The sequence below is a fragment of the Lithobates pipiens genome, unplaced genomic scaffold, assembly GCF_037356315.1.
Source record: "Lithobates pipiens isolate NorthernLeopardFrog02 unplaced genomic scaffold, aLitPip1_a1.2 Scaffold_3, whole genome shotgun sequence".
Lineage (NCBI taxonomy): Eukaryota > Metazoa > Chordata > Amphibia > Anura > Ranidae > Lithobates > Lithobates pipiens.
Window position 1 is genome coordinate 206449802 of NW_027507790.1, and position 16083 is coordinate 206465884.

Here is a 16083-nt window from a genome sequence, read left to right on the forward strand (position 1 = left end):
TGTCCCGTCGCGTAGAGCTATGGAAAGCATGCATCATCCAGATATGGGTCGAATCAGGACAAGTGAGTGGCTGACGCGCTGAACCATGGTAGAAGGCCTGCACAGTGTACTAGCATTGAAACAACAACACCACTGCATACCTGAGAAAGGAACAGGTGCTAGAGGAAACCTGGTCAAAAAACAAAAACAAAAAAAACAACACGACAAAGGCTGTTTCTTCTGTTAAGCTGTCTGTCTTTGAACTAGGAATAATCAGGGGAAAGCGCGAACGCAGTCCCCCACTACCACAAATTATGCAGTCGAGTTTCCTGCATTTGAGGAAATCGCAGGGGTCAGCACAGCCGGAGTGCAATGGCCGAGCCTCGCCCTGGGAGAACCACCTTCGTGATCATGGTGTCTCCCCTGCCAGGTAAGTATGAGTTGGAATCGTCACTCTAGCACCCCCCGGTCAGGGGTACGCCTCCACCAGGTTACGGAGGGGCTTTCTGGGTGCCTGCTGGAAAACTAGCTTCAATCGGAGCTATTCCATCAGCAAGGCACACCATCCCTGTCAACAGTCAGGCCTATTGGTTTCGTTTTGGTAGCCCACCCAGGAAGCCTCTGAAATGTCTTCATGCATGCAAGGGTATCCAGCAGTCTCTCATTCTACGCTACAGCAGCACATATATATATTTGCATAGAGGGGCGGCAACGAAGCATCCAGGCACAACGCAGCTTCCACTTGTGAAACGAGGCCTGTTGTCCCGTCGCGTAGAGCTATGGAAAGCATGCATCATCCAGATATGGGTCGAATCAGGACAAGTGAGTGGCTGACGCGCTGAACCATGGTAGAAGGCCTGCACAGTGTACTAGCATTGAAACAACAACACCACTGCATACCTGAGAAAGGAACAGGTGCTAGAGGAAACCTGGTCAAAAAACAAAAACAAAAAAAACAACACGACAAAGGCTGTTTCTTCTGTTAAGCTGTCTGTCTTTGAACTAGGAATAATCAGGGGAAAGCGCGAACGCAGTCCCCCACTACCACAAATTATGCAGTCGAGTTTCCTGCATTTGAGGAAATCGCAGGGGTCAGCACAGCCGGAGTGCAATGGCCGAGCCTCGCCCTGGGAGAACCACCTTCGTGATCATGGTGTCTCCCCTGCCAGGTAAGTATGAGTTGGAATCGTCACTCTAGCACCCCCCGGTCAGGGGTACGCCTCCACCAGGTTACGGAGGGGCTTTCTGGGTGCCTGCTGGAAAACTAGCTTCAATCGGAGCTATTCCATCAGCAAGGCACACCATCCCTGTCAACAGTCAGGCCTATTGGTTTCGTTTTGGTAGCCCACCCAGGAAGCCTCTGAAATGTCTTCATGCATGCAAGGGTATCCAGCAGTCTCTCATTCTACGCTACAGCAGCACATATATATATTTGCATAGAGGGGCGGCAACGAAGCATCCAGGCACAACGCAGCTTCCACTTGTGAAACGAGGCCTGTTGTCCCGTCGCGTAGAGCTATGGAAAGCATGCATCATCCAGATATGGGTCGAATCAGGACAAGTGAGTGGCTGACGCGCTGAACCATGGTAGAAGGCCTGCACAGTGTACTAGCATTGAAACAACAACACCACTGCATACCTGAGAAAGGAACAGGTGCTAGAGGAAACCTGGTCAAAAAACAAAAACAAAAAAAACAACACGACAAAGGCTGTTTCTTCTGTTAAGCTGTCTGTCTTTGAACTAGGAATAATCAGGGGAAAGCGCGAACGCAGTCCCCCACTACCACAAATTATGCAGTCGAGTTTCCTGCATTTGAGGAAATCGCAGGGGTCAGCACAGCCGGAGTGCAATGGCCGAGCCTCGCCCTGGGAGAACCACCTTCGTGATCATGGTGTCTCCCCTGCCAGGTAAGTATGAGTTGGAATCGTCACTCTAGCACCCCCCGGTCAGGGGTACGCCTCCACCAGGTTACGGAGGGGCTTTCTGGGTGCCTGCTGGAAAACTAGCTTCAATCGGAGCTATTCCATCAGCAAGGCACACCATCCCTGTCAACAGTCAGGCCTATTGGTTTCGTTTTGGTAGCCCACCCAGGAAGCCTCTGAAATGTCTTCATGCATGCAAGGGTATCCAGCAGTCTCTCATTCTACGCTACAGCAGCACATATATATATTTGCATAGAGGGGCGGCAACGAAGCATCCAGGCACAACGCAGCTTCCACTTGTGAAACGAGGCCTGTTGTCCCGTCGCGTAGAGCTATGGAAAGCATGCATCATCCAGATATGGGTCGAATCAGGACAAGTGAGTGGCTGACGCGCTGAACCATGGTAGAAGGCCTGCACAGTGTACTAGCATTGAAACAACAACACCACTGCATACCTGAGAAAGGAACAGGTGCTAGAGGAAACCTGGTCAAAAAACAAAAACAAAAAAAACAACACGACAAAGGCTGTTTCTTCTGTTAAGCTGTCTGTCTTTGAACTGGGAATAATCAGGGGAAAGCGCGAACGCAGTCCCCCACTACCACAAATTATGCAGTCGAGTTTCCTGCATTTGAGGAAATCGCAATGGCCGAGCCTCGCCCTGGGAGAACCACCTTCGTGATCATGGTGTCTCCCCTGCCAGGTAAGTATGAGTTGGAATCGTCACTCTAGCACCCCCCGGTCAGGGGTACGCCTCCACCAGGTTACGGAGGGGCTTTCTGGGTGCCTGCTGGAAAACTAGCTTCAATCGGAGCTATTCCATCAGCAAGGCACACCATCCCTGTCAACAGTCAGGCCTATTGGTTTCGTTTTGGTAGCCCACCCAGGAAGCCTCTGAAATGTCTTCATGCATGCAAGGGTATCCAGCAGTCTCTCATTCTACGCTACAGCAGCACATATATATTTGCATAGAGGGGCGGCAACGAAGCATCCAGGCACAACGCAGCTTCCACTTGTGAAACGAGGCCTGTTGTCCCGTCGCGTAGAGCTATGGAAAGCATGCATCATCCAGATATGGGTCGAATCAGGACAAGTGAGTGGCTGACGCGCTGAACCATGGTAGAAGGCCTGCACAGTGTACTAGCATTGAAACAACAACACCACTGCATACCTGAGAAAGGAACAGGTGCTAGAGGAAACCTGGTCAAAAAACAAAAACAAAAAAAACAACACGACAAAGGCTGTTTCTTCTGTTAAGCTGTCTGTCTTTGAACTGGGAATAATCAGGGGAAAGCGCGAACGCAGTCCCCCACTACCACAAATTATGCAGTCGAGTTTCCTGCATTTGAGGAAATCGCAGGGGTCAGCACAGCCGGAGTGCAATGGCCGAGCCTCGCCCTGGGAGAACCACCTTCGTGATCATGGTGTCTCCCCTGCCAGGTAAGTATGAGTTGGAATCGTCACTCTAGCACCCCCCGGTCAGGGGTACGCCTCCACCAGGTTACGGAGGGGCTTTCTGGGTGCCTGCTGGAAAACTAGCTTCAATCGGAGCTATTCCATCAGCAAGGCACACCATCCCTGTCAACAGTCAGGCCTATTGGTTTCGTTTTGGTAGCCCACCCAGGAAGCCTCTGAAATGTCTTCATGCATGCAAGGGTATCCAGCAGTCTCTCATTCTACGCTACAGCAGCACATATATATATTTGCATAGAGGGGCGGCAACGAAGCATCCAGGCACAACGCAGCTTCCACTTGTGAAACGAGGCCTGTTGTCCCGTCGCGTAGAGCTATGGAAAGCATGCATCATCCAGATATGGGTCGAATCAGGACAAGTGAGTGGCTGACGCGCTGAACCATGGTAGAAGGCCTGCACAGTGTACTAGCATTGAAACAACAACACCACTGCATACCTGAGAAAGGAACAGGTGCTAGAGGAAACCTGGTCAAAAAACAAAAACAAAAAAAACAACACGACAAAGGCTGTTTCTTCTGTTAAGCTGTCTGTCTTTGAACTAGGAATAATCAGGGGAAAGCGCGAACGCAGTCCCCCACTACCACAAATTATGCAGTCGAGTTTCCTGCATTTGAGGAGATCGCAGGGGTCAGCACAGCCGGAGTGCAATGGCCGAGCCTCGCCCTGGGAGAACCACCTTCGTGATCATGGTGTCTCCCCTGCCAGGTAAGTATGAGTTGGAATCGTCACTCTAGCACCCCCCGGTCAGGGGTACGCCTCCACCAGGTTACGGAGGGGCTTTCTGGGTGCCTGCTGGAAAACTAGCTTCAATCGGAGCTATTCCATCAGCAAGGCACACCATCCCTGTCAACAGTCAGGCCTATTGGTTTCGTTTTGGTAGCCCACCCAGGAAGCCTCTGAAATGTCTTCATGCATGCAAGGGTATCCAGCAGTCTCTCATTCTACGCTACAGCAGCACACATATATATTTGCATAGAGGGGCGGCAACGAAGCATCCAGGCACAACGCAGCTTCCACTTGTGAAACGAGGCCTGTTGTCCCGTCGCGTAGAGCTATGGAAAGCATGCATCATCCAGATATGGGTCGAATCAGGACAAGTGAGTGGCTGACGCGCTGAACCATGGTAGAAGGCCTGCACAGTGTACTAGCATTGAAACAACAACACCACTGCATACCTGAGAAAGGAACAGGTGCTAGAGGAAACCTGGTCAAAAAACAAAAACAAAAAAAACAACACGACAAAGGCTGTTTCTTCTGTTAAGCTGTCTGTCTTTGAACTAGGAATAATCAGGGGAAAGCGCGAACGCAGTCCCCCACTACCACAAATTATGCAGTCGAGTTTCCTGCATTTGAGGAAATCGCAGGGGTCAGCACAGCCGGAGTGCAATGGCCGAGCCTCGCCCTGGGAGAACCACCTTCGTGATCATGGTGTCTCCCCTGCCAGGTAAGTATGAGTTGGAATCGTCACTCTAGCACCCCCCGGTCAGGGGTACGCCTCCACCAGGTTACGGAGGGGCTTTCTGGGTGCCTGCTGGAAAACTAGCTTCAATCGGAGCTATTCCATCAGCAAGGCACACCATCCCTGTCAACAGTCAGGCCTATTGGTTTCGTTTTGGTAGCCCACCCAGGAAGCCTCTGAAATGTCTTCATGCATGCAAGGGTATCCAGCAGTCTCTCATTCTACGCTACAGCAGCACATATATATATTTGCATAGAGGGGCGGCAACGAAGCATCCAGGCACAACGCAGCTTCCACTTGTGAAACGAGGCCTGTTGTCCCGTCGCGTAGAGCTATGGAAAGCATGCATCATCCAGATATGGGTCGAATCAGGACAAGTGAGTGGCTGACGCGCTGAACCATGGTAGAAGGCCTGCACAGTGTACTAGCATTGAAACAACAACACCACTGCATACCTGAGAAAGGAACAGGTGCTAGAGGAAACCTGGTCAAAAAACAAAAACAAAAAAAAAACACGACAAAGGCTGTTTCTTCTGTTAAGCTGTCTGTCTTTGAACTGGGAATAATCAGGGGAAAGCGCGAACGCAGTCCCCCACTACCACAAATTATGCAGTCGAGTTTCCTGCATTTGAGGAAATCGCAGGGGTCAGCACAGCCGGAGTGCAATGGCCGAGCCTCGCCCTGGGAGAACCACCTTCGTGATCATGGTGTCTCCCCTGCCAGGTAAGTATGAGTTGGAATCGTCACTCTAGCACCCCCCGGTCAGGGGTACGCCTCCACCAGGTTACGGAGGGGCTTTCTGGGTGCCTGCTGGAAAACTAGCTTCAATCGGAGCTATTCCATCAGCAAGGCACACCATCCCTGTCAACAGTCAGGCCTATTGGTTTCGTTTTGGTAGCCCACCCAGGAAGCCTCTGAAATGTCTTCATGCATGCAAGGGTATCCAGCAGTCTCTCATTCTACGCTACAGCAGCACATATATATATTTGCATAGAGGGGCGGCAACGAAGCATCCAGGCACAACGCAGCTTCCACTTGTGAAACGAGGCCTGTTGTCCCGTCGCGTAGAGCTATGGAAAGCATGCATCATCCAGATATGGGTCGAATCAGGACAAGTGAGTGGCTGACGCGCTGAACCATGGTAGAAGGCCTGCACAGTGTACTAGCATTGAAACAACAACACCACTGCATACCTGAGAAAGGAACAGGTGCTAGAGGAAACCTGGTCAAAAAACAAAAACAAAAAAAACAACACGACAAAGGCTGTTTCTTCTGTTAAGCTGTCTGTCTTTGAACTAGGAATAATCAGGGGAAAGCGCGAACGCAGTCCCCCACTACCACAAATTATGCAGTCGAGTTTCCTGCATTTGAGGAAATCGCAGGGGTCAGCACAGCCGGAGTGCAATGGCCGAGCCTCGCCCTGGGAGAACCACCTTCGTGATCATGGTGTCTCCCCTGCCAGGTAAGTATGAGTTGGAATCGTCACTCTAGCACCCCCCGGTCAGGGGTACGCCTCCACCAGGTTACGGAGGGGCTTTCTGGGTGCCTGCTGGAAAACTAGCTTCAATCGGAGCTATTCCATCAGCAAGGCACACCATCCCTGTCAACAGTCAGGCCTATTGGTTTCGTTTTGGTAGCCCACCCAGGAAGCCTCTGAAATGTCTTCATGCATGCAAGGGTATCCAGCAGTCTCTCATTCTACGCTACAGCAGCACACATATATATTTGCATAGAGGGGCGGCAACGAAGCATCCAGGCACAACGCAGCTTCCACTTGTGAAACGAGGCCTGTTGTCCCGTCGCGTAGAGCTATGGAAAGCATGCATCATCCAGATATGGGTCGAATCAGGACAAGTGAGTGGCTGACGCGCTGAACCATGGTAGAAGGCCTGCACAGTGTACTAGCATTGAAACAACAACACCACTGCATACCTGAGAAAGGAACAGGTGCTAGAGGAAACCTGGTCAAAAAACAAAAACAAAAAAAACAACACGACAAAGGCTGTTTCTTCTGTTAAGCTGTCTGTCTTTGAACTGGGAATAATCAGGGGAAAGCGCGAACGCAGTCCCCCACTACCACAAATTATGCAGTCGAGTTTCCTGCATTTGAGGAAATCGCAGGGGTCAGCACAGCCGGAGTGCAATGGCCGAGCCTCGCCCTGGGAGAACCACCTTCGTGATCATGGTGTCTCCCCTGCCAGGTAAGTATGAGTTGGAATCGTCACTCTAGCACCCCCCGGTCAGGGGTACGCCTCCACCAGGTTACGGAGGGGCTTTCTGGGTGCCTGCTGGAAAACTAGCTTCAATCGGAGCTATTCCATCAGCAAGGCACACCATCCCTGTCAACAGTCAGGCCTATTGGTTTCGTTTTGGTAGCCCACCCAGGAAGCCTCTGAAATGTCTTCATGCATGCAAGGGTATCCAGCAGTCTCTCATTCTACGCTACAGCAGCACACATATATATTTGCATAGAGGGGCGGCAACGAAGCATCCAGGCACAACGCAGCTTCCACTTGTGAAACGAGGCCTGTTGTCCCGTCGCGTAGAGCTATGGAAAGCATGCATCATCCAGATATGGGTCGAATCAGGACAAGTGAGTGGCTGACGCGCTGAACCATGGTAGAAGGCCTGCACAGTGTACTAGCATTGAAACAACAACACCACTGCATACCTGAGAAAGGAACAGGTGCTAGAGGAAACCTGGTCAAAAAACAAAAACAAAAAAAACAACACGACAAAGGCTGTTTCTTCTGTTAAGCTGTCTGTCTTTGAACTGGGAATAATCAGGGGAAAGCGCGAACGCAGTCCCCCACTACCACAAATTATGCAGTCGAGTTTCCTGCATTTGAGGAAATCGCAGGGGTCAGCACAGCCGGAATGCAATGGCCGAGCCTCGCCCTGGGAGAACCACCTTCGTGATCATGGTGTCTCCCCTGCCAGGTAAGTATGAGTTGGAATCGTCACTCTAGCACCCCCCGGTCAGGGGTACGCCTCCACCAGGTTACGGAGGGGCTTTCTGGGTGCCTGCTGGAAAACTAGCTTCAATCGGAGCTATTCCATCAGCAAGGCACACCATCCCTGTCAACAGTCAGGCCTATTGGTTTCGTTTTGGTAGCCCACCCAGGAAGCCTCTGAAATGTCTTCATGCATGCAAGGGTATCCAGCAGTCTCTCATTCTACGCTACAGCAGCACATATATATATTTGCATAGAGGGGCGGCAACGAAGCATCCAGGCACAACGCAGCTTCCACTTGTGAAACGAGGCCTGTTGTCCCGTCGCGTAGAGCTATGGAAAGCATGCATCATCCAGATATGGGTCGAATCAGGACAAGTGAGTGGCTGACGCGCTGAACCATGGTAGAAGGCCTGCACAGTGTACTAGCATTGAAACAACAACACCACTGCATACCTGAGAAAGGAACAGGTGCTAGAGGAAACCTGGTCAAAAAACAAAAACAAAAAAAACAACACGACAAAGGCTGTTTCTTCTGTTAAGCTGTCTGTCTTTGAACTAGGAATAATCAGGGGAAAGCGCAAACGCAGTCCCCCACTACCACAAATTATGCAGTCGAGTTTCCTGCATTTGAGGAAATCGCAGGGGTCAGCACAGCCGGAGTGCAATGGCCGAGCCTCGCCCTGGGAGAACCACCTTCGTGATCATGGTGTTTCCCCTGCCAGGTAAGTATGAGTTGGAATCGTCACTCTAGCACCCCCCGGTCAGGGGTACGCCTCCACCAGGTTACGGAGGGGCTTTCTGGGTGCCTGCTGGAAAACTAGCTTCAATCGGAGCTATTCCATCAGCAAGGCACACCATCCCTGTCAACAGTCAGGCCTATTGGTTTCGTTTTGGTAGCCCACCCAGGAAGCCTCTGAAATGTCTTCATGCATGCAAGGGTATCCAGCAGTCTCTCATTCTACGCTACAGCAGCACATATATATATTTGCATAGAGGGGCGGCAACGAAGCATCCAGGCACAACGCAGCTTCCACTTGTGAAACGAGGCCTGTTGTCCCGTCGCGTAGAGCTATGGAAAGCATGCATCATCCAGATATGGGTCGAATCAGGACAAGTGAGTGGCTGACGCGCTGAACCATGGTAGAAGGCCTGCACAGTGTACTAGCATTGAAACAACAACACCACTGCATACCTGAGAAAGGAACAGGTGCTAGAGGAAACCTGGTCAAAAAACAAAAACAAAAAAAACAACACGACAAAGGCTGTTTCTTCTGTTAAGCTGTCTGTCTTTGAACTGGGAATAATCAGGGGAAAGCGCGAACGCAGTCCCCCACTACCACAAATTATGCAGTCGAGTTTCCTGCATTTGAGGAAATCGCAGGGGTCAGCACAGCCGGAGTGCAATGGCCGAGCCTCGCCCTGAGAGAACCACCTTCGTGATCATGGTGTCTCCCCTGCCAGGTAAGTATGAGTTGGAATCGTCACTCTAGCACCCCCCGGTCAGGGGTACGCCTCCACCAGGTTACGGAGGGGCTTTCTGGGTGCCTGCTGGAAAACTAGCTTCAATCGGAGCTATTCCATCAGCAAGGCACACCATCCCTGTCAACAGTCAGGCCTATTGGTTTCGTTTTGGTAGCCCACCCAGGAAGCCTCTGAAATGTCTTCTTGCATGCAAGGGTATCCAGCAGTCTCTCATTCTACGCTACAGCAGCACACATATATATTTGCATAGAGGGGCGGCAACGAAGCATCCAGGCACAACGCAGCTTCCACTTGTGAAACGAGGCCTGTTGTCCCGTCGCGTAGAGCTATGGAAAGCATGCATCATCCAGATATGGGTCGAATCAGGACAAGTGAGTGGCTGACGCGCTGAACCATGGTAGAAGGCCTGCACAGTGTACTAGCATTGAAACAACAACACCACTGCATACCTGAGAAAGGAACAGGTGCTAGAGGAAACCTGGTCAAAAAACAAAAACAAAAAAAACAACACGACAAAGGCTGTTTCTTCTGTTAAGCTGTCTGTCTTTGAACTGGGAATAATCAGGGGAAAGCGCGAACGCAGTCCCCCACTACCACAAATTATGCAGTCGAGTTTCCTGCATTTGAGGAAATCGCAGGGGTCAGCACAGCCGGAGTGCAATGGCCGAGCCTCGCCCTGGGAGAACCACCTTCGTGATCATGGTGTCTCCCCTGCCAGGTAAGTATGAGTTGGAATCGTCACTCTAGCACCCCCCGGTCAGGGGTACGCCTCCACCAGGTTACGGAGGGGCTTTCTGGGTGCCTGCTGGAAAACTAGCTTCAATCGGAGCTATTCCATCAGCAAGGCACACCATCCCTGTCAACAGTCAGGCCTATTGGTTTCGTTTTGGTAGCCCACCCAGGAAGCCTCTGAAATGTCTTCATGCATGCAAGGGTATCCAGCAGTCTCTCATTCTACGCTACAGCAGCACATATATATTTGCATAGAGGGGCGGCAACGAAGCATCCAGGCACAACGCAGCTTCCACTTGTGAAACGAGGCCTGTTGTCCCGTCGCGTAGAGCTATGGAAAGCATGCATCATCCAGATATGGGTCGAATCAGGACAAGTGAGTGGCTGACGCGCTGAACCATGGTAGAAGGCCTGCACAGTGTACTAGCATTGAAACAACAACACCACTGCATACCTGAGAAAGGAACAGGTGCTAGAGGAAACCTGGTCAAAAAACAAAAACAAAAAAAACAACACGACAAAGGCTGTTTCTTCTGTTAAGCTGTCTGTCTTTGAACTAGGAATAATCAGGGGAAAGCGCGAACGCAGTCCCCCACTACCACAAATTATACAGTCGAGTTTCCTGCATTTGAGGAGATCGCAGGGGTCAGCACAGCCGGAGTGCAATGGCCGAGCCTCGCCCTGGGAGAACCACCTTCGTGATCATGGTGTCTCCCCTGCCAGGTAAGTATGAGTTGGAATCGTCACTCTAGCACCCCCCGGTCAGGGGTACGCCTCCACCAGGTTACGGAGGGGCTTTCTGGGTGCCTGCTGGAAAACTAGCTTCAATCGGAGCTATTCCATCAGCAAGGCACACCATCCCTGTCAACAGTCAGGCCTATTGGTTTCGTTTTGGTAGCCCACCCAGGAAGCCTCTGAAATGTCTTCATGCATGCAAGGGTATCCAGCAGTCTCTCATTCTACGCTACAGCAGCACATATATATTTGCATAGAGGGGCGGCAACGAAGCATCCAGGCACAACGCAGCTTCCACTTGTGAAACGAGGCCTGTTGTCCCGTCGCGTAGAGCTATGGAAAGCATGCATCATCCAGATATGGGTCGAATCAGGACAAGTGAGTGGCTGACGCGCTGAACCATGGTAGAAGGCCTGCACAGTGTACTAGCATTGAAACAACAACACCACTGCATACCTGAGAAAGGAACAGGTGCTAGAGGAAACCTGGTCAAAAAACAAAAACAAAAAAAACAACACGACAAAGGCTGTTTCTTCTGTTAAGCTGTCTGTCTTTGAACTGGGAATAATCAGGGGAAAGCGCGAACGCAGTCCCCCACTACCACAAATTATGCAGTCGAGTTTCCTGCATTTGAGGAAATCGCAGGGGTCAGCACAGCCGGAGTGCAATGGCCGAGCCTCGCCCTGCGAGAACCACCTTCGTGATCATGGTGTCTCCCCTGCCAGGTAAGTATGAGTTGGAATCGTCACTCTAGCACCCCCCGGTCAGGGGTACGCCTCCACCAGGTTACGGAGGGGCTTTCTGGGTGCCTGCTGGAAAACTAGCTTCAATCGGAGCTATTCCATCAGCAAGGCACACCATCCCTGTCAACAGTCAGGCCTATTGGTTTCGTTTTGGTAGCCCACCCAGGAAGCCTCTGAAATGTCTTCATGCATGCAAGGGTATCCAGCAGTCTCTCATTCTACGCTACAGCAGCACATATATATTTGCATAGAGGGGCGGCAACGAAGCATCCAGGCACAACGCAGCTTCCACTTGTGAAACGAGGCCTGTTGTCCCGTCGCGTAGAGCTATGGAAAGCATGCATCATCCAGATATGGGTCGAATCAGGACAAGTGAGTGGCTGACGCGCTGAACCATGGTAGAAGGCCTGCACAGTGTACTAGCATTGAAACAACAACACCACTGCATACCTGAGAAAGGAACAGGTGCTAGAGGAAACCTGGTCAAAAAACAAAAACAAAAAAAACAACACGACAAAGGCTGTTTCTTCTGTTAAGCTGTCTGTCTTTGAACTGGGAATAATCAGGGGAAAGCGCGAACGCAGTCCCCCACTACCACAAATTATGCAGTCGAGTTTCCTGCATTTGAGGAAATCGCAGGGGTCAGCACAGCCGGAGTGCAATGGCCGAGCCTCGCCCTGCGAGAACCACCTTCGTGATCATGGTGTCTCCCCTGCCAGGTAAGTATGAGTTGGAATCGTCACTCTAGCACCCCCCGGTCAGGGGTACGCCTCCACCAGGTTACGGAGGGGCTTTCTGGGTGCCTGCTGGAAAACTAGCTTCAATCGGAGCTATTCCATCAGCAAGGCACACCATCCCTGTCAACAGTCAGGCCTATTGGTTTCGTTTTGGTAGCCCACCCAGGAAGCCTCTGAAATGTCTTCATGCATGCAAGGGTATCCAGCAGTCTCTCATTCTACGCTACAGCAGCACATATATATTTGCATAGAGGGGCGGCAACGAAGCATCCAGGCACAACGCAGCTTCCACTTGTGAAACGAGGCCTGTTGTCCCGTCGCGTAGAGCTATGGAAAGCATGCATCATCCAGATATGGGTCGAATCAGGACAAGTGAGTGGCTGACGCGCTGAACCATGGTAGAAGGCCTGCACAGTGTACTAGCATTGAAACAACAACACCACTGCATACCTGAGAAAGGAACAGGTGCTAGAGGAAACCTGGTCAAAAAACAAAAACAAAAAAAACAACACGACAAAGGCTGTTTCTTCTGTTAAGCTGTCTGTCTTTGAACTGGGAATAATCAGGGGAAAGCGCGAACGCAGTCCCCCACTACCACAAATTATGCAGTCGAGTTTCCTGCATTTGAGGAAATCGCAGGGGTCAGCACAGCCGGAGTGCAATGGCCGAGCCTCGCCCTGGGAGAACCACCTTCGTGATCATGGTGTCTCCCCTGCCAGGTAAGTATGAGTTGGAATCGTCACTCTAGCACCCCCCGGTCAGGGGTACGCCTCCACCAGGTTACGGAGGGGCTTTCTGGGTGCCTGCTGGAAAACTAGCTTCAATCGGAGCTATTCCATCAGCAAGGCACACCATCCCTGTCAACAGTCAGGCCTATTGGTTTCGTTTTGGTAGCCCACCCAGGAAGCCTCTGAAATGTCTTCATGCATGCAAGGGTATCCAGCAGTCTCTCATTCTACGCTACAGCAGCACATATATATTTGCATAGAGGGGCGGCAACGAAGCATCCAGGCACAACGCAGCTTCCACTTGTGAAACGAGGCCTGTTGTCCCGTCGCGTAGAGCTATGGAAAGCATGCATCATCCAGATATGGGTCGAATCAGGACAAGTGAGTGGCTGACGCGCTGAACCATGGTAGAAGGCCTGCACAGTGTACTAGCATTGAAACAACAACACCACTGCATACCTGAGAAAGGAACAGGTGCTAGAGGAAACCTGGTCAAAAAACAAAAACAAAAAAAACAACACGACAAAGGCTGTTTCTTCTGTTAAGCTGTCTGTCTTTGAACTGGGAATAATCAGGGGAAAGCGCGAACGCAGTCCCCCACTACCACAAATTATGCAGTCGAGTTTCCTGCATTTGAGGAAATCGCAGGGGTCAGCACAGCCGGAGTGCAATGGCCGAGCCTCGCCCTGGGAGAACCACCTTCGTGATCATGGTGTCTCCCCTGCCAGGTAAGTATGAGTTGGAATCGTCACTCTAGCACCCCCCGGTCAGGGGTACGCCTCCACCAGGTTACGGAGGGGCTTTCTGGGTGCCTGCTGGAAAACTAGCTTCAATCGGAGCTATTCCATCAGCAAGGCACACCATCCCTGTCAACAGTCAGGCCTATTGGTTTCGTTTTGGTAGCCCACCCAGGAAGCCTCTGAAATGTCTTCATGCATGCAAGGGTATCCAGCAGTCTCTCATTCTACGCTACAGCAGCACATATATATTTGCATAGAGGGGCGGCAACGAAGCATCCAGGCACAACGCAGCTTCCACTTGTGAAACGAGGCCTGTTGTCCCGTCGCGTAGAGCTATGGAAAGCATGCATCATCCAGATATGGGTCGAATCAGGACAAGTGAGTGGCTGACGCGCTGAACCATGGTAGAAGGCCTGCACAGTGTACTAGCATTGAAACAACAACACCACTGCATACCTGAGAAAGGAACAGGTGCTAGAGGAAACCTGGTCAAAAAACAAAAACAAAAAAAACAACACGACAAAGGCTGTTTCTTCTGTTAAGCTGTCTGTCTTTGAACTAGGAATAATCAGGGGAAAGCGCGAACGCAGTCCCCCACTACCACAAATTATGCAGTCGAGTTTCCTGCATTTGAGGAAATCGCAGGGGTCAGCACAGCCGGAGTGCAATGGCCGAGCCTCGCCCTGGGAGAACCACCTTCGTGATCATGGTGTCTCCCCTGCCAGGTAAGTATGTGTTGGAATCGTCACTCTAGCACCCCCCGGTCAGGGGTACGCCTCCACCAGGTTACGGAGGGGCTTTCTGGGTGCCTGCTGGAAAACTAGCTTCAATCGGAGCTATTCCATCAGCAAGGCACACCATCCCTGTCAACAGTCAGGCCTATTGGTTTCGTTTTGGTAGCCCACCCAGGAAGCCTCTGAAATGTCTTCATGCATGCAAGGGTATCCAGCAGTCTCTCATTCTACGCTACAGCAGCACATATATATTTGCATAGAGGGGCGGCAACGAAGCATCCAGGCACAACGCAGCTTCCACTTGTGAAACGAGGCCTGTTGTCCCGTCGCGTAGAGCTATGGAAAGCATGCATCATCCAGATATGGGTCGAATCAGGACAAGTGAGTGGCTGACGCGCTGAACCATGGTAGAAGGCCTGCACAGTGTACTAGCATTGAAACAACAACACCACTGCATACCTGAGAAAGGAACAGGTGCTAGAGGAAACCTGGTCAAAAAACAAAAACAAAAAAAACAACACGACAAAGGCTGTTTCTTCTGTTAAGCTGTCTGTCTTTGAACTAGGAATAATCAGGGGAAAGCGCGAACGCAGTCCCCCACTACCACAAATTATGCAGTCGAGTTTCCTGCATTTGAGGAAATCGCAGGGGTCAGCACAGCCGGAGTGCAATGGCCGAGCCTCGCCCTGGGAGAACCACCTTCGTGATCATGGTGTCTCCCCTGCCAGGTAAGTATGAGTTGGAATCGTCACTCTAGCACCCCCCGGTCAGGGGTACGCCTCCACCAGGTTACGGAGGGGCTTTCTGGGTGCCTGCTGGAAAACTAGCTTCAATCGGAGCTATTCCATCAGCAAGGCACACCATCCCTGTCAACAGTCAGGCCTATTGGTTTAGTTTTGGTAGCCCACCCAGGAAGCCTCTGAAATGTCTTCATGCATGCAAGGGTATCCAGCAGTCTCTCATTCTACGCTACAGCAGCACATATATATTTGCATAGAGGGGCGGCAACGAAGCATCCAGGCACAACGCAGCTTCCACTTGTGAAACGAGGCCTGTTGTCCCGTCGCGTAGAGCTATGGAAAGCATGCATCATCCAGATATGGGTCGAATCAGGACAAGTGAGTGGCTGACGCGCTGAACCATGGTAGAAGGCCTGCACAGTGTACTAGCATTGAAACAACAACACCACTGCATACCTGAGAAAGGAACAGGTGCTAGAGGAAACCTGGTCAAAAAACAAAAACAAAAAAAACAACACGACAAAGGCTGTTTCTTCTGTTAAGCTGTCTGTCTTTGAACTAGGAATAATCAGGGGAAAGCGCGAACGCAGTCCCCCACTACCACAAATTATGCAGTCGAGTTTCCTGCATTTGAGGAAATCGCAGGGGTCAGCACAGCCGGAGTGCAATGGCCGAGCCTCGCCCTGGGAGAACCACCTTCGTGATCATGGTGTCTCCCCTGCCAGGTAAGTATGAGTTGGAATCGTCACTCTAGCACCCCCCGGTCAGGGGTACGCCTCCACCAGGTTACGGAGGGGCTTTCTGGGTGCCTGCTGGAAAACTAGCTTCAATCGGAGCTATTCCATCAGCAAGGCACACCATCCCTGTCAACAGTCAGGCCTATTGGTTTCGTTTTGGTAGCCCACCCAGGAAGCCTCTGAAA

The 16083-nt window shown here is 51.3% G+C and overlaps 21 non-coding genes and 1 pseudogene across 21 annotated transcripts; all 22 read right to left on the bottom strand.

Annotated features, from left to right (window-relative positions):
• Window positions 1-253: 253 nt before the first annotated feature.
• LOC143941624 (U1 spliceosomal RNA) lies at window positions 254-417 on the bottom strand. Its single transcript, XR_013264307.1, has one exon. It is a non-coding gene; the product is annotated as a U1 spliceosomal RNA (small nuclear RNA).
• Window positions 418-992: 575 nt separating this feature from the next.
• Window positions 993-1156, bottom strand: LOC143941625 (U1 spliceosomal RNA). The gene has a single exon (XR_013264308.1). It is a non-coding gene; the product is annotated as a U1 spliceosomal RNA (small nuclear RNA).
• Window positions 1157-1731: 575 nt separating this feature from the next.
• Window positions 1732-1895, bottom strand: LOC143941627 (U1 spliceosomal RNA). Its single transcript, XR_013264309.1, has one exon. It is a non-coding gene; the product is annotated as a U1 spliceosomal RNA (small nuclear RNA).
• Window positions 1896-2470: 575 nt separating this feature from the next.
• On the bottom strand, window positions 2471-2611 carry LOC143941728 (U1 spliceosomal RNA; annotated as a pseudogene).
• Window positions 2612-3184: 573 nt separating this feature from the next.
• LOC143941628 (U1 spliceosomal RNA) lies at window positions 3185-3348 on the bottom strand. The gene has a single exon (XR_013264310.1). It is a non-coding gene; the product is annotated as a U1 spliceosomal RNA (small nuclear RNA).
• Window positions 3349-3923: 575 nt separating this feature from the next.
• Window positions 3924-4087, bottom strand: LOC143941691 (U1 spliceosomal RNA). Its single transcript, XR_013264371.1, has one exon. It is a non-coding gene; the product is annotated as a U1 spliceosomal RNA (small nuclear RNA).
• Window positions 4088-4662: 575 nt separating this feature from the next.
• Window positions 4663-4826, bottom strand: LOC143941629 (U1 spliceosomal RNA). The gene has a single exon (XR_013264312.1). It is a non-coding gene; the product is annotated as a U1 spliceosomal RNA (small nuclear RNA).
• Window positions 4827-5400: 574 nt separating this feature from the next.
• Window positions 5401-5564, bottom strand: LOC143941630 (U1 spliceosomal RNA). Its single transcript, XR_013264313.1, has one exon. It is a non-coding gene; the product is annotated as a U1 spliceosomal RNA (small nuclear RNA).
• A 575-nt stretch (window positions 5565-6139) lies between these two features.
• Window positions 6140-6303, bottom strand: LOC143941631 (U1 spliceosomal RNA). The gene has a single exon (XR_013264314.1). It is a non-coding gene; the product is annotated as a U1 spliceosomal RNA (small nuclear RNA).
• A 575-nt stretch (window positions 6304-6878) lies between these two features.
• On the bottom strand, window positions 6879-7042 carry LOC143941632 (U1 spliceosomal RNA). The gene has a single exon (XR_013264315.1). It is a non-coding gene; the product is annotated as a U1 spliceosomal RNA (small nuclear RNA).
• Window positions 7043-7617: 575 nt separating this feature from the next.
• Window positions 7618-7781, bottom strand: LOC143941692 (U1 spliceosomal RNA). Its single transcript, XR_013264372.1, has one exon. It is a non-coding gene; the product is annotated as a U1 spliceosomal RNA (small nuclear RNA).
• A 575-nt stretch (window positions 7782-8356) lies between these two features.
• Window positions 8357-8520, bottom strand: LOC143941696 (U1 spliceosomal RNA). Its single transcript, XR_013264377.1, has one exon. It is a non-coding gene; the product is annotated as a U1 spliceosomal RNA (small nuclear RNA).
• Window positions 8521-9095: 575 nt separating this feature from the next.
• On the bottom strand, window positions 9096-9259 carry LOC143941690 (U1 spliceosomal RNA). The gene has a single exon (XR_013264370.1). It is a non-coding gene; the product is annotated as a U1 spliceosomal RNA (small nuclear RNA).
• A 575-nt stretch (window positions 9260-9834) lies between these two features.
• On the bottom strand, window positions 9835-9998 carry LOC143941633 (U1 spliceosomal RNA). The gene has a single exon (XR_013264316.1). It is a non-coding gene; the product is annotated as a U1 spliceosomal RNA (small nuclear RNA).
• Window positions 9999-10571: 573 nt separating this feature from the next.
• On the bottom strand, window positions 10572-10735 carry LOC143941702 (U1 spliceosomal RNA). The gene has a single exon (XR_013264382.1). It is a non-coding gene; the product is annotated as a U1 spliceosomal RNA (small nuclear RNA).
• A 573-nt stretch (window positions 10736-11308) lies between these two features.
• On the bottom strand, window positions 11309-11472 carry LOC143941711 (U1 spliceosomal RNA). The gene has a single exon (XR_013264391.1). It is a non-coding gene; the product is annotated as a U1 spliceosomal RNA (small nuclear RNA).
• Window positions 11473-12045: 573 nt separating this feature from the next.
• LOC143941712 (U1 spliceosomal RNA) lies at window positions 12046-12209 on the bottom strand. The gene has a single exon (XR_013264392.1). It is a non-coding gene; the product is annotated as a U1 spliceosomal RNA (small nuclear RNA).
• Window positions 12210-12782: 573 nt separating this feature from the next.
• On the bottom strand, window positions 12783-12946 carry LOC143941635 (U1 spliceosomal RNA). Its single transcript, XR_013264317.1, has one exon. It is a non-coding gene; the product is annotated as a U1 spliceosomal RNA (small nuclear RNA).
• Window positions 12947-13519: 573 nt separating this feature from the next.
• LOC143941636 (U1 spliceosomal RNA) lies at window positions 13520-13683 on the bottom strand. The gene has a single exon (XR_013264318.1). It is a non-coding gene; the product is annotated as a U1 spliceosomal RNA (small nuclear RNA).
• A 573-nt stretch (window positions 13684-14256) lies between these two features.
• On the bottom strand, window positions 14257-14420 carry LOC143941637 (U1 spliceosomal RNA). The gene has a single exon (XR_013264319.1). It is a non-coding gene; the product is annotated as a U1 spliceosomal RNA (small nuclear RNA).
• Window positions 14421-14993: 573 nt separating this feature from the next.
• On the bottom strand, window positions 14994-15157 carry LOC143941638 (U1 spliceosomal RNA). The gene has a single exon (XR_013264320.1). It is a non-coding gene; the product is annotated as a U1 spliceosomal RNA (small nuclear RNA).
• Window positions 15158-15730: 573 nt separating this feature from the next.
• On the bottom strand, window positions 15731-15894 carry LOC143941639 (U1 spliceosomal RNA). Its single transcript, XR_013264321.1, has one exon. It is a non-coding gene; the product is annotated as a U1 spliceosomal RNA (small nuclear RNA).
• Between the last annotated feature and the right edge of the window lie 189 nt (window positions 15895-16083).